Below are 17,028 nucleotides of genomic sequence, written 5' to 3'. Positions count from 1 at the left end.
TATGAAGCTCTTTATCACTCAACATCTATGAAACAGTAAAAATGTTTACATACTCAGCAATGCTTATGTTTCGTATGTAGCTGCAGCTGTCCTAGTGGCATGTCACATATCATAGTAGATCTATCAGATACCACATTTACACTCCATGAATTTACATGTTGCTATTTTCAGTTTAAAAAGAGAATAGCCTAAGTTACATCTCTTAAATATCTGATAAAATTTAACGGCTCTGGATTCTGTATTGAATATAATAATTATCCCATCTTTAAAAGCTTGCATAGATAAAGCTTTCTGGTCACCGAAGACAGAAAGGAGATTCTTCCATGCGTCGTTAATTAAATTCATGCAAACTGCGTAAGGAGATGGAGACATCCATATGAATAATTATATCTTTCTGAAAATTATCCGAAAGTGGCTGTAATAGATGCCAACATCTGGAAAATTTCCGAAAGGTCATATTAATTACATGCCGAAAGTAGGCTTAAATAGCATTATTTTATAGTAAGATATAATAATATTTTTGCCGCCACGGTGGTCTAGCGGTCAGAACGCTACTTCTTGGGGTCCCGGGTTCAATTCCCGGCGATGCTCAGATTTATAACTTGTGTTGGGCAAGGCAGTGGTCTAGGCATCACGGAGTTTTCCTCCGGGGGCTTCCCCGATTTCTCCGTGGCATCCCAATAATTACTCCACTCACACTCACACAGAAGTAGGCAATGGCAAACCACTTCTGGATCATCTGCCAAGAATGTATATATGTATGAGCAGGTCCCTGACACCCTGAAGAGGATGGAAGGATCCTGTTCATAATATATGGACCTGTCGTAAGACAGAACACTAATAATAAAATAATAATAATAATATTTATGAATGTAACCAAAAGAAATTCGATCAACAATCAAAGGATGATTTCGCATTTTGACTAATTATAAAACAGAGATTTATGCCAAGAACAAATTAGAAGACTGTTTATTTTGACTGATTAAAACGCAGAATTCTGATTCTGAGAATCAATTAGAGAATATCTTACTGCGATAAATTATAAAACAGGATATGATACCTAACACTTGTCAACAATTTATGATACTGAATATAACCTCACAGGCATCAAACTAGCAATTCAAATAAAAATATGCAGAGGTTATAATTGCCAAAAAAACAAGCAATTAAATTAAAACAGAAATAAATGTAAATACACAAATAATAAGTACAACATAAAATTTGCATTTCATGAAGTTGGCGAGATGTGATCGACAGTCTAACAGACAAAACCTGCTGTTGCAAAATCGACCTTAGGATGGTATTGGGAGGTGGGAGGAGGGGTGTATAATTTGAGGCCAAGAACCCTTGCTTTGTTTGCCTTGTACACGAAGGGCAACACATGTATTATTATTGACCCCTCTGCGACGATAATCGTGCTGGCTGCAATGTTGTTGTGAACATTCATACTGTCACCCTGGGACACTGTGTCCGACAAGACAAATTTGCTTCCAGCTTCAATGCTCGTTCAGGTCTGATCTGCTCATCGAATTAATAACACATGTTTCTATTTCAAGCCACTATTCTCTTCTGAATAACTTTTATCAATAATTATGATTTATACATAGTTATTTAACGACGCTAGTTACATTTCGGAGATTAACATTCAATAAGCTTATCGTGAATAGTACGGCGAACGTGGAGTACTTTAAAGAATTAAAAACACAAGAATAATATGCACTTAAATGCGTCAAAAATTTAATTTTATTATTGTTCTCCAGCAGGAATATGCCATGAACTGCGTTCAAGTGTACTCCCTCGGTTCCCGCTCTGTAGAAAACTACTGTGATATCGCTCCCTGGACAGTGCTATTTGCGTCTGCTCCATACACATCCTTAATAGACTATAAGTCAGGATAGACAGTAACCCAGCCGAGATTCAAAACGAATATCTCCTCAGTACAAGCCTAGCGTGCTACCGCTAAACAATGTTCTTTGACGACAATAATTTACCTTACAGTATTTTTTTCTGAACACCTAAATATTAAACTATATAAAATTGTAATTTTACTTTCCATATTACATTTTTTTAGACTTGTTCTCTTGCTCGGAGGGAAGAATACAGATTGAAACTGTGTGAGAACAGAGCATTGAGGTAATATCTGACTTAGAAAAGTAACAGAGTAAATTATAAAATTATAGACCCTTTCAAGAGAAACTTCAAATTTTATAGTCTTTACCTAATATTATGAAAAGAAGGAAATAAAACATGATAAAACAACTGAGATATATAGTACACATAGAAGAAAAACACGAAATTCACGCAAAATGTTATTTAAGAACCTCAATGAAAGCACATTTTCTACATGTAACAGTAGGTGTTGTGATAATATTAATGAACCGTATCTTAGAGGAATAGGGCTTAAAGAAATGCCCAGTATTTATCTCGTTGAGGATAGAGTAAAATAATATGTGTTCTTTGAAAAAGGTTTAAAATGGAGAATTTCTTTACCAGTTAAACCACTACTAACTTCCCAGTATAGGGCTGACAGTTTCGCTGCGCTCCTTAGTGAAATGGTCACCAGAGCTGGGTTCATTAAATTCTGGAGCTGTCTGACTGGAATGAAGTTTCCCGCAGGTGTCAAAAGTAATTGGTGGTTTATAGCACTTTTGTCAAGCCAATGCTGCTATGACCTGCCTATTTTACATTCAAGTTAATAAACTAAACGAGAAAAATACATGAATCGGTTTGACGTTAAGAAGATGCGATACCACTCCGCATGACTCCCGGTCGAAGGCTACAGCATTCACTTAAACGCGATGGAAATTGGGGGCCGGGTGTTATAAATCGAGCTGATATCGACAAGACGTCTGCAAGATTACAGGACAAAGTTTTCCATGCCGCATAGTTAATACGTGTTATTAAACTAGAATGTATGAAGCTTATTCGTTGCTAATCGTTGTATAAAGGTAGATAATAAGTTATTGGGAAATGTGGGGAAATTTTTTTGTGACGACGGTAACTAACTAAGTAGATGGCTTACCGAACCCGAAGGTTCATCACCGAATTAACCAAAGCCCTCCACCGGACCCTGTCCTGGGCCAACAAAATCCAGTTTCCTTCAACTTCTATCTCTCATAGATCCCGCCTGAGATTATCCTCCCATCTACGTCTAGGTCTCCCCAGCGGTGACTTCCCTTCAGGTTTCCCCACCAATAATCGGTGCACATCTCTTGTCCCATCCGTGCGCGCTACATGCCCCGCCCATCTCATTCTTCTCGACTTAATCACCCTGACAATACTGGGGGACGGTAACAAATCCAAATTACATTCACGAAGAAATTGAGAGAAAATTGAATCCGAAAATTCTTTCTACTGTGGAATTCGTAATCTTCCCATCTGTTAACTAAAAATGCTTGTTATTTTGTATAGGGGTGAAAATTTATATTTTATTTTAATAGAAGAACGCAGATCAAAGGTAATTAAGAACAGGGTGATTAGGATCACTGAACCCAAGATGAATGAAATAACAGGGAACTGGAGAAAATTATGAAACGTAGATCTACATGTGTGCTCTTCACCGCAGTCCTTAATCACAATGATAATTTTACGTGTTTAGATGAAAGTATTCTCTTCAAATGCGTGCAACAAAACTAATTACACTATGTCATGGCATAAATAAATAGAATATAATACATTTTACTGTTTATAAACTCATACATCTGAAACGAGACGCTTCTCTTCAAACTGTCGGTTAAGAAGGAAAAAAATTATTTCATTGATGTACTTCGAAGTTTAATAAGATCAATATAGGTTTATAAACGTAATTAATTCAACTTGAAATATCAATTTACCCATAATACATTCAGATCGCCTACAAGTAACTGCTTAATAATAATCGTTTTTACTAAGGAACTGCCCTCTTCAATTTAATTTTATACCACACAAAGAAGCTTCATGTCTAACCGCTGACAACTTGTTGGCAGCGATAAAAGAAGCAAAATAAATAAAAATGTTTCACACGAAGTTTTATAACTGGGAGTCAGTAGCCTGTTTGAAAAGATGCTCTTTACAACTGAGAACTTCAAATGAATATCGTCATAATTCGTTCTTGCATCAGCGCCTCCTACCTGACTAACACAAGTTTATACCTGTCCAAATATAACGAAGCTAAATGTCTTTCAACTCCTGCGATTACATCTAGAGTCAATTAGTTGGCCTTCTGTACTTGTTGAGCCATCACACAGTAGTGGCTTTCTAATTTCACGCCTTATTCTTCGTTCGCGACTTCCTTCTTTTCCTCTTAAACGCAGATTAAAATTGTATGTTATTCAAATGAGCGTGTTTTCACGACTTCCTGAGTCCCATTAACAAGCTTCTAACACGAAAAGAATAAAATGTTTCCGTCCATTTCTTTAACATTCGTATGATGAGAATTATTTTCGATGCTGTTAAGTCTGTTTGCTAAGACAACACTTTAAACTATTCTCAATAAACCTGTATCAATAATTCTTGGTAATTCTTAAATATCTGTATCACCAATTAACACACTACGGAAATCCTTTCTGGTGCACTGGTACTTATGAAATATGAAACAAGATATTATGTTGTACTGCTACAGTTTATTTTCAAATAGAATAGGTTTAACATCCCTAGTATCAATGCTTGCCATTTTATATATTAGTTTCTTAGTAAAATAAATTTTACTACGTAATTGATCTCCAAGACACCCTTAAGTAATTCTTTACAGTTCCTTTTATATTTCAAAAATCCACTTTGAAAGACGTTTCGCCGTCAAAATTTTGAACGTACTTTTTGTTTCCTCCTGTGGCACCTACATGTTCAGCCCATCCAGTTATTTTACCACCAGGACAATGCTAGGTGACTTTATTAATCACGAGATTACTTTTTATTTAACATAATCTAGTCCTCACTTGTTTCGTCACTATAAGGTCCAAATATTTTCATAACAGCCGTGTTTTCTGTCACAAGTGACTGATGTTCTTTCTTCACTAACTAACTAACTAACTAACTAGATGGCTTACCGAACCCGAAGGTTCATCACCGAATTAACCAAAGCCCTCCACCGGACCCTGTCCTGGGCCAACAAAATCCAGTTTCCTTCAACTCCTATCTCGGATAGATCCCGCCTGAGATTATCCTCCCATCTACGTCTAGGTCTCCCCAGCGGTCTCTTCCCTTCAGGTTTCCCAACCAGTACCCGGTGCACACCTCTTGTCCCATCCATGCGCGCTACATGTCCCGCCCATCTCACTCTTCTCGACTTAATCACCCTCACAATACTGGGGGAGCAGTACAGATTTTTAAGCTCGTCATTGTGCAGTTTTCTCCACGCCCCATCGTCTTCCCTCTTAGGCCCAAATATCCTCCTCAACACCCGATTCTCAAACACCTGCAATCTGTGTTCCTCCCTCTGAGTGAGAGACCATGTTTCGCACCCATACAAAACAACAGGCAAGATTATTGTTTTGTATACTTTAATTTTCAGGTTCTTAGAAATCAGACGGGAAGACAAAATATTTTGGACTGAGAAGTAGCAAGCATTTCCGGAATTTAGTCTCCTCCTAACTTCCTCACAAGTATCATTTTGATTTGTTATTGTTGTTCCCAAATATTTGAACTTTGTAACCCTTTCAAAGGATTTATTAGCTACCCTAAGATAATTTTGCCCGCCTGTCTTCTGATGACGAGATACTAACATGTACTTAGTTTTTTCTGAATTTACTTCCAGCCCCACTTGTCTACCAGCCTCTAGTAAAACTTCTGCGTTCCTCTTTATTGTATTTATATCGTCCCCCAATAAATTAACATCATCAGCATATGCCAATAGCTGATGTGTCCCGTTCAATTGCAAACCCTCCTGCCTACCTTGGACCTTCCTGATGGCGTATTCTAGCGCAAAGTTAAAGAGCAAGGGAGACAAAGCATCTCCTTGTTTTAGACCGTTCTTGATGAGGAATGTCTCAGATACATATTTACCTACTCGAATTTTGCTGCAGGTTTCATTTAAGCACATTTTTATTAGACCCACTAGCTTCTTTGGTATACCAAATTCAATAAGAATATTATATAGCACTTCTCTCTTCACAGAGTCATAGGCTTTTTTGAAATCTATAAATAACTGATGTACAGTCCCACCGAACTCCCATTTTTTCTCTAGTATCTGACGAATGCAAAAGATCTGATCAATCGTTGATCTGTTTCGTCTGAACCCACACTGATGATCCCCAATAGTTTCATTCGCATATGGGGTTAATCTTGCCAAAAGAATGTTGGATAGAATTTTGTATGAGGTTGATAGCAGCGATATTCCTCGGTAATTACCACACTCAGTCTTGTCCCCCTTCTTATAAATAGGAATAATTATGGATTCCTTCCATTGATGTGGCATCTCTTCCTTATCCCAAATTAACTGAATAAGCTTATGGATCCTCATATGCAACCCTTTGCCACCTGCTTTAATTAATTCGGCCGGAATCTGATCAATTCCTGGAGATTTATAACTTTTCAACTTCCCAATGGCTAGTTCCACTTCATCTAAGCTAGGTTCTGGCACCAACAGTTCAGCTGTATGCATTTTAATCTGTCTAATATCACCAGTATTATGAACATTTAAGAGCTCGCTAAAGAAATTTTTCCACCTATTCACAATTTTTATTGGATCTGCAAGCAAATTGCCACTATCATCCTTTACCAAATTAGTCTGGGGTTGATATCCTTTCTTAAAGTTATTAATGCCTCTGTACAGGTCTCTGATGTTTTTTTCCTTATTATTTGTCTCAAGTTCAGCAATTTTGCCCTTCAGGTATTCCCTTTTCTTAGTCCTAAAGGTTCTACTAGCCTCACGTCTCACGTTACATAGATTATCCGCATTTGTTTTGTTTGGGTTCTGCAACCATTGAAATTTTGTTTGCTTCCTTCGATCTATTAATTTTGAACATTCTTCATCAAACCACGGTTTATTTTGCTTTCTCCTGTAGTATCCTAGTTTCTCTTTTGCTGAAATTTTGATGCAGTTTCTGACATTTTCCCACTCCCTGTTGATGTCCACACTTTCATTATCCTCATTTGTCTCTAAAATTTGAAACCTATTCGAAATTTCAACTTGATATTGTTCCTTTGCCTCTCCCTCACTTAATTTTTTCAAATCAAATCTTTCTGTGTCAAAATTTTGTTTAGTTCGTCTACTTACTGAAAGCCGCTCCCTCACTTTTGCTACCACCAGATAATGATCAGTGTCGCAATCTGCTCCTCTGAATGATCTCACATCAATTACATTTGTCTGCCTTCTCTTATCTACTAAAACATGATCTATTTGATTGTGTGTTCTGCCATCTGGGGAAGTCCAAGTGTATTTATGAACATCACGGTGTGGAAATTTTGTACTTTTTACAATTAAATCTTTTGACGTAGCGAAGGTCACTGCTCTGACGCCATTATCATTACTAAGTGCATGGAGACTCTCGCTGCCTATTGTGGGTTTGAAGACATCCTCCCTCCCAATTTTTGCATTGAAATCTCCTAGCAGAATTTTCATGTGATACTTGCCAAATGTATCAAATATTCTTCACAGTAATGAAATTTGGCCCCATCTTTCGATATCACAAAAAAACTGATAAGACTGTTGTCTGTGTTCGGTCTAATCTTCAGACTGGCTACACACCTAAAGACCATGATGGCGCGATCATATTTTTTAAGATGGTTACAATGCGGACAGTTCTAGACAGTTTAACGCGATAGGTTGGATGGAATTTGTCGAAGACAGTGATGACAAATTTCTGAATCCAGAATATTTTTTAAATTACAAAAATTCTTTCAGTTTAACTTCCAGTTGTAGCCTGTTTTAAGATGCTTTTCTGATAGCGGAAAAAATAAACCACAACCCAGTTTCAGGCAACTGATCCCCATCTGTTCTCCGAAGTTAATTCTTAAAATCAGTCACTAACGGTCAACAAAAGACAAGTCAGTATACAATTATACCAAAAGAGTTACTCAAATCTCTGTTGCCTATCCCTCGTGGAATCCACGAATACACATTCTGCTACTTTGCAATCATTCACTAGTCCTCACAGGCAACACCTCTGTTTGGGCATATTTGCGCATATGAGAGGACATTGGCGTGATTCTTCTTGTTGCGTGTAACAATTCAGAAAGTACAGAGACTGCTGGAGAAAGGAGCCGGTAAGAAGCACGATTCTACTATTAGCCTTGCTGCGGGACCAGGTGGTGGCCATCGAAGGGGGCAAAAAAGGGGGGCATTTTATGTACGGAGTGGCGGAAAGAAGAGAGACCGGTGGACCGGGGGGGGGGGAAATTGACAGCTTGGTTCCATCTTTCACTCGCCAGGGGGCACGCGGAACCGGTAGTAGCACAAAATGGCGTCTGTTCGGCAGTTAGACAGATAAATCTCTGTCGGAGAGGAAAGCAGCAGGGATCTACCAGGCATACCTGTACGTACTATCTGTACACTTGCCTTGTATACTCCTCAATGGAGTACGGGAACACTCCTAAAATTCGGACACCACAACAAAAACATGTAATACAAGTTTGGTCACTCACGTTTAGCACGCCTGTGTCTCAATGAGGAATGCTCAGGATATTTTCCTCATAGGAAATATCTTATTTGACTGAGTGGCCGTAGAGGATACGACCAAACTCCTCAACACCGCCAATACCTGAAATGGTAAAGATGACATTTGTCTGTGAATTCAGATGCAAAAGACAGATGTGGGGATGAAGGATGAAGTTATGAAGTTATCTTTATGCCTAAACGCCAAACCATGATAAAGTTAAGTATAGTGCTGTGGAAGTAAAACGCTCTGCAGTCTACGGCGGTAGAGGGAGGTCAGTGGCCAGCTTTACGTGCCGGCCGTATTGACCCGAGAAACAGCTCGCGGCACCCATTAGAGGTAAGTTCCGGCTTTTTTATTCCTTTGAAAATGGCCCGTGTAGACCATCAACTTGCATGTACGTACAGGGGAATAAAATAGCTTTGGAACTTCAGAATATGTGAAGCTTTTCCTCCATGCCTCCTCACCTCACACAAGATAAAAATAGGAAGTTGCCGACGAAAAGAAAAGCGTACTGAATGTATTGATTTTTGGTGAGACGGATATTGCAAGTGAGTTGAATAAACATATCTTATTCTTACAATCTCGGTGCGTAAATGAATCGAGTCACAATCTGTAGACTTGGCGCTTCAAATTTGTTTCTGCTTCGCGTTGTCTAAGCTGAAAAGTGTTTTGTCATATTTCCCGACGTTCAGACAATCTGTAGATACCTACAGCACGGAGAAAAATGTTTTAAATTCCACCAATCCTTACAGGGACAGCCATTAGCTGTACTATAAAAATTTCCGCTCCATATGTATCTTGAACGGAGTATATTACTATTATTACCAGCATTGGTATAAGCCTCCTGCAAAAAAATCACTTCTCACAAGTGTATAACTTTTGAACCACACTCACAGCATGCCAGAGCCTGACCTTGAGCTACAGTATGACCAGGCGTTAGCAGTGCTACCAATCACACAACGAAAATATTCGAATGTTGTGGACTGTTTCTTAATCTCCTTTAGGCCTATAGCTACTCTACCCCGTACTTAAAATAAATGAGAGTGGAAAGAGGAAAACGGTGGTATTCATATTTCGTCCAACGAAAAGGAAACGGCTGTGTAATGTTTGGAAAATAACTCATTGTAACTTAAGAAGGAAAGCAGGCACAAGTGATCTTTGCCAAAAGTGTAATTATCAGACGTCTATTTTATACACTGTCGCTGATCAACTGGGGCCAAGTCTACAGCCGTTAACACCTTTTACTTTCCTCGAAGCAAAAGGTGGTGGAAGAGGCGGAAACTAACCATTACGATAATGACGGATCACGGAGAAATTTATGGTAGAGAAAACGTGCTCATTGTAGCATCGTTTTAGTTACATTCAGAATATTGCTAAATATCTTTCATTTGAACCATCTTAATAACTTTTTTTAACACCAATATTATCCTCTTACATCTTTTGTTTTTGTACACAGAACTGTCAGTAAAATATAATTACAACCTTTGAAAGATAGTTTATGGCGACAGCTAATTTAACAACGTGACGGAATCAGGGAGGGTAGCTGAAAGAAATGAAACACGAAGTTGTCCCCGATTTCTGTGTTTCTTTCTTTGAGAAATATCGACAGATCATAAACACGGGCATAAAATTAAGGTGTAAAAATCGTGAAAATTCCTTAAGTTTTGCAATGTTTCGAAATCCTCTGTTCTTGTTTACTCACTCTGTTAAGTAACAATTCAATGTTGGATTTTAAATTTAATATATAGTTAGTTATGTTAAGGTAATGGTAGAAAGGTGAAGCCTCAATTTGTGAGTTTCAAATTCAGAAGTCCAAATTTACCTCGGAATTTAAAATAAAGTGGTTGGATGAAACATGTCTGCTAACATAACCTCTCGCAGAATTCCAGTTTTACTCTTTTGAAACTCAATTAGAAATATCTAATACCGATTTTTTTCTGATTCTTAATTCATAATTATACTTTTTTCAAAGAACCTGTTCTGGTAATTTAATTAATTGTATAATGGCATAGAGGCGATTGGATTTTGCTGACTCGGTGGAGGGTTTTATTTAATTCTGTGATGAACCTTCAGATTCCCTAAGCCATCTAGTTAGTTAGTTAGTTATGATTCTTCGTATAACTTAATATCTTAAAGGCATTTCACAGCGTCCCAGAGCAGCCCCCCTCCCCCTCAAACGCAGATCCCGGGCCTCTTTTCAGGAGTGTGAGAAATTTAGTCTCAAATTTCTTAATCTAGAATTGCTATAAGGTTGCGAGAAATGCCACTTCATCAATTGCCTAATGTAATACGATAGAAACATCATACATGAATGTTGATTACCATTGAGTGTGCGACGCCTATGTAAAAGTTGTCTTGGAATTATCCTACAGAAACTGAGGATAGGCATAAACAATTCTGGCGAGTTTCGTCTGTTATTACCTCCAGTGTAACTTCTGCGTGACTACGGCGTGATGTAAGCGCGTCGTCGATATCACGTGGGCGTGACTTTGGCCATGACGTAGACGTCGCTTAGGAGTGATGTAGCTGTGACGCAGCCGTGATTTTGACGTGAGCGTGATGAAAAAGTGATGGCGTGATCTAGACGTGACGTTTACGTAAGGGAGACTTATGGGTGACGTAGGGATGATGTAGTCGTGACGTAGATATTACAAAGACGAGGCGTAAATTAACGCAACCAGATTAAACCTAACCTAACCCAGCCAGACATAACCTAACCTAACGAGAGCTAACCTACACCTACCTAACCCAATCTAACTTCATGTAACGTAACCTAAACCCAACCCAACCTAACAGTTTTACCATCGATACTGTTTGAACAAAGAATCTAGGGGGGCTCTAAGAGCCATTCTGGATGTGTGCAGTCACTGTACTCACTGGAGTATACAATAGAGTTGGCATGTTTCATATCCGAAGGAAACTAATAAGCACACTACCGCTACAGTCCGAGGGGTGTTCAAAGATTGTGTAGAATGTCATTGCTTCTCGGTGTCTTCATTGGCTGCGAACCCGTGCTAAAATACCATGTCCTGCAGGGATGGGACATATGTGGAAGTGTATAGGGTCAGTACCTCAAGAGAAAAACTGTTTAATATGAAACAAGTAACACGATTTATTGACACGCTGTGATTAAAATTGCGGATCAAGTTTCAACCATAATCTCTTATAATTTTGTAATTTTTACTGGGGTGTCATTTGTCCAGGAATCTGCTGAGGCATTTCACTTATAAATAATATAACTTCACAACAGTCTTCGTATTGAGTGATGTTTCCAAACCCAAGACCCTCCCTCACCCCCCCCCCCCCGGAAAAAATTTTGCCCTGCGAGAAATTTTGCCCACACACATAACAGTTAATAAGAATTGAGTGATATTTGAGGTTCTTACAGCTGTGAATATGTCGATTGTGGTATCCACCCTAGAAATGTAGGCGATTCGTTCCTCTGAAACTACCTACAAGTCTACACGGCTTCATGGCCGTGAAGAACACAATCAGCACAATTTATATTAATTTCTGAAACACCTTTACCTGAGTTTCTCGACGTTATAATCCTGCTAGTGGCAAAAGAAATAACAACTCCTGACTGGATTTCGGTTTCTGGTGTCGTGCCAAATTATCTTGTGTGTGTAATTTGTAGATTCCCGTCACTGACATGGACCGTCATTCCTGGAACAAATAATTCCAAAACTAGTAAAAGCTCCAGAAATAATGTAACCCAACCAGTAGCTGCAAATATAAAGCAATAACTATAATCAACTTAGAAATATGAGAAGAAAATAACGATTAGATTCTGAACTCCTGTTAAAATAGAGTTTAATTTTTATAACAACTAGAGCAGGGCGCTCCTTTCGGAGCTCCTAGGGGGGGGGGGGGGGTTGGTCAAGTTTGTAAAACGCAACCAAACTTGGTTAGTCCCAAAGTGGAGTTAGTTTAGTGTCTCATTCAAGTGTTTTAACCCCTGAGTAAGAAACTAAATTAACCCACCCGAATGGAGGATTTAAACACTTGACCAACCCCCCGAAGGGGGTTGGTTGCGTTTTAAAATCTTGAGTAAGACACTAAACTAACACCCGTGTATAAACAAATATAAGGTGATATTGTTGATGACGTCATTTTTTGTCGACAACGATGGCTAATCCTTTCGGAGAGCTTCCTGTAATCTGATGTTTTAGTTCTTTACGTAGCTTTTCAGAGGCCAACTGTTCTTGATTAGTCAACTTTCTACGTCCAACCCCACCCTTCCAAATCTTCTTTTTTTTCTCTTCTGTTTTTTGTTGAATAGTTCTAATGTTTTAGTTCTTTACGTCGCTGTTCAGAGGCCATCTGTTCTTGATCAGTCAACTTTCTATGTCCAGCAACGCCATTGCTAATCTTCGTCTGTTTTATCTTTTTCTTTTTTTCTCTTCTGTTCTTGTTGTATACGTTTTTCTATGTTTATCAATGTAACTCTCCCTTCGTTTTACTTTATTTGTTAAATAGGTCTGACGGATTAGTTCTTTACGTCGCTTTTCAGAGGCCAACTGTTCTTGGTTAGTCAATAATCTACTTGCAACCCCACCCTTGCAAATCTTCGTATGTTTTTCTATGTGTGTTGTTAATATGGTCTCGTTTAACAATGTAAGTCTTCTTTCGCTTATCCTTATTTGTTAAATAGATCTGATGTCTTAGTTCATTACATCGATGTTCAGAGGCCAACTGTTTTTTGTCAGACAACTTTCTACGTCCAATCCCACTCTTGCAAATCTTCGTCTGTTTTTCTACGTGTGTCGTTAATATGGTCTCGTTTATCAATGTAAGTCTTCTTTCGCTTTTCTTTATTTCTTAAATATGTCTGATGTTGTAGTTCTTTACGTCGCTGTTCAGAGGCCAACTGTTCTTGGTCAGTCAACTTTTTACGTCCAGCCCCACCCCTGCAAATCTTCGTCTTAAAATCGATCATAAAGTCAGTTTTCATAATAGTTTTCGTAATCGTAATATATCGAATGAGTATCAGTTTACCTTGTTGGAGTTGGTACTTCAAATACTTGATAACGTCTTCTTTCACTTTTCTGATGTTTTAGGCCAACTGTCAGTCAATATTCCAGAATGCTAAGTGCTCCTTCTGGAGCAGTGATAATGCCACTCGCTTGATATTTTTTGATTTCTTTGTTGTGAAGCGTTATATTTGTTTACTCGACATTGTTGTGTTCAACAACAATGCCGTGTAAACAAATATTTGTTGACATTGTTGATGACGTCATTTTTTGACGACAAATTGGTTGACGACAACGAGGAATCACAAATTTTTATAGTAAAGATATGAAAAAACACACAGACATCAAATACAAAACCGTGTCACTGCACTATTTATCACAAATGTATCTGCAACCTTACAAACTGACTTAGAAGACCAACCAGTTTACGCGTTTCGAGTACCCGTCGCCAGAGGCTGCAGCCAACTGTCAAGTGCGAGGACAGACCTTGACCTTTACTTTGCCGGAATGGATGACCCGAGTGGGAGCCTCGCAGCCAATCCGTCTGTCCCCAATAACACGTGACCCCGATACCGCTAGGGGCATCTACGACGGGTGCTGACCTATCGAATGTGCCTACCTCATGACCTTCTGGTGAGGGACACACTTCTTTGGCTGAACCGTGTCTTTTTTTTTTTAGGTCTGTTCAGTTCCAGATACAAGTTGAGAGAAAACCGTTGGTTGAGCTCAGAGTATTTAAATACAAGGATGAAGTTGCGCTGCAATTTCTGGTGTCGCGTGTGCGTTTTATAAATCCATTCTTTGCTAGTTTTCGTTTGGCCGATCTATCAAAATCAAATCTGTAACAGCTTACACGTAAATATTCAGCGTTGGAAAGCAAGTTACACTACATACCTACACATAAACTGTTTTGTCTTATTTGGCTGCATATTTATTGTATCAAAAGTATTTCAAATAAAGCTTTAAACATTATTTGTATAAGTTACTAAGCCTTGTCTAAAATGTTTTCGTGTGGTAAGCGGTTAAGAAAAGATGGCCCTGAGCTAGCCTGAGCCAGGGGGCCCAAAACCTTTTCACCTTTTTTACCTGAAAACGGGAACAGAATCTAGCTTCCGAAGAATTACAGTTTTATAGCATGTAGACGATTATGTAGGATTTGAGGTTTTCACGGTGGTGAGTCTGAATTTGGCTGTCTTTTGTGTTTTTGCGTCGTGTAGTCTGGTATAAGTTTACCGGCGTTTCAGATGTACTTGCTGCCTCCATCTTCAGAGCTATGATGGATGCAGCAAGGACCCCTAAAACGTCGGCAGACTTCTACCAGACTAAACGGCGCAATAACACAGAAGACAGCCATCTTTACCATGCAGACGATTGACAAAATCCAAAAGAACAGTTTAACACCCTACATTTATTATTTTTCCCTGCAAACGAGAGACAAAGTTTCATTCCAACACAAAACCACACGTAATTTATACAAATAGATTTGTTTAGTATTACGATTACGTGGTCTGCTACTCGTATTTGTAGAAAACATACAAGAGAACGCACTTCACTGAAGCAAATACTTTATGTGACAGAAACATCAACGAATGTGCGGAAACACTAGGTTACTTTGCGAATCAAACCACGTACACAAAGAGATAAAGAAGCAGTTTAATGATTTCAGAAGAGTACCCTATAAATCAATGAAGTGTGGAAATGAAACACATGTGGGTGCAAAATATCAGACATGTCTGGACTACCCGTTAATTGCCAGGATGCGCACATTGTTCCTTTTAAGTTTCAGAACAAATGAAGAATGCACTGAAAGACGTGGATTGATATGCGATTCAATAGCAATTACTTTTAAGTTTCGAGTGTAGTAGCCTACATTATCGAATAACAGAATACGCATGGACGAACAACAAAGTTGGTGAACATAATTTCCTTCGTAATAAATATTTTCTGTTTTCATTTAACACAACTAAATTCAAATAATAATAATGGTGATGATAATAATAATCATAACAATACAGAATCGAAGGTTTTCCTGAGAAGCTGATTATCGCTCAGCTTAATTAATAAAGTCCCCGTATTTTAAGAAACAGAACATCATTACCAAGAGTTTATACCATTTATAGAGTTTGGACCTTATGAGTAAGCTGAATCTAGTCATCACTTTTACATCCTAATTGATTAAGGCCCGTTAAAATGTTGACATTCTTTAAGCACCCAAATCTCCTACAAGTGGTCTATTACCTTGACGTCTCCAAACTAAAATTATACATGCATGTCTCATTTCCCCAACCATGACGTATGTGCTTCATCATTGTAATAATATTCGTTGAAGAGTACAAATTATAAAGTTCCTCGCTATGAAATTTCCTCCAACGCTGTGTTACTCCATTTCTTTTAGGTCAAAATATTGTCCTCAGTGCCCTAAATTCAAACATCCCCAGTCTGTAATTCCCACAGAGTAAAAGAACAGAAAAGATTTTCTTGCGACAATTCGTAAAGTTGTGTTTTAAGAGGGATGTTAACTATAAAGTCACCCCTACCCCCTGACCACCCGGGTGTGTAGGATCACCTATTTTCTGTATTTTGCGCAAAATATCTGTGAGCCTGAGCAACGTTACAATAAGCGTTGAAGCTAAAATGAAAAAGGCCTTGTGTGCTATTCTTTCCCCTCCGACCGCGCACCAAGGCTGGCTATCTCGGAGATATTTTGCTGTAAGTACAATGCCGCTGCTGCTTATACAAAGATATGCAGTCACAAAACATAACTATGGGACAATATTAAAACACACTCGTTTTACTACCTGGGTGCGATCTACAGGTGCTAACGATCTCAAGAGATGTAAAGACATTTAGAACCTCCAGAAATGTTACTCATTTCATTTAAAACCATGTTGTAGCTAACCAAGATATGATAAATTTTTAAACACGGAAACAGGAGGGTGACAGGTCACCCCTCCCCCTCCAGCCAGGAATTAAAGCAACACTACTGAGCTCGAAATCATGAAGTTGTGTGAGACATCTGGTGATGGCATGTGCTGAACAGATCTGCTCTGCAAGAGGAGCAGTCGGGCGAAGTTCAACGTCGCCAGAGGGCCAATCGCTGAGTTGTATACTATTCATTCGCTCTTTTACTCTTCTTATTGCTAAATACTTAATAACTTATTTAAAGGTAGGCTACAAGTCTTTTCCAATGTTAACCCAACTTATACATGGTCTTACAAAATGTGTCTCTGATTTCCGGTAACATTTAAACAGTTTTTGGTATGAGTTTACCAGACAGTTTTTCTAAGTGTTCAACACATTTTCACCTGCAATTATTACTTCTAACGTATATACACATACATACATATAGGTATAAATTTTAAATTTGTGAAATGTTAATTTTTATACGTTTTTAGAATGAAGTGCGTGAAATGAGCGTGTAATGGTGAGATCGCATCTGTCCGTCTGTCTACTCGTACCAATAGCCAACGAACGAATGCAGA

At 38.5% G+C, this 17,028-nt stretch overlaps 1 long non-coding RNA gene across 1 annotated transcript in view; it reads right to left on the bottom strand.

Moving 5' to 3' along the window:
- The window catches only part of LOC110830755 (uncharacterized), a 65,485-nt gene that overhangs the window by 10,550 nt on the left and 37,907 nt on the right, over positions 1-17,028 (bottom strand). The window contains exons 3-4 of the long non-coding RNA XR_002543366.2: positions 12,102-12,239; positions 8,560-8,675 (exon numbers count right to left, since the gene is read on the bottom strand). This is a non-coding gene — a long non-coding RNA (uncharacterized LOC110830755). The remainder of the gene's footprint in view (positions 1-8,559; positions 8,676-12,101; positions 12,240-17,028) is intronic.

The sequence above is a fragment of the Zootermopsis nevadensis genome, unplaced genomic scaffold (genome assembly GCF_977971745.1).
Source record: "Zootermopsis nevadensis isolate Lab colony 2312 unplaced genomic scaffold, Znev_1.0 Znev_ptg000013l, whole genome shotgun sequence".
Classification (NCBI taxonomy): domain Eukaryota; kingdom Metazoa; phylum Arthropoda; class Insecta; order Blattodea; family Termopsidae; genus Zootermopsis; species Zootermopsis nevadensis.
Note: the sequence above shows the minus strand (reverse complement) of the source record. Positions and strands in the feature narration are given on the sequence as shown.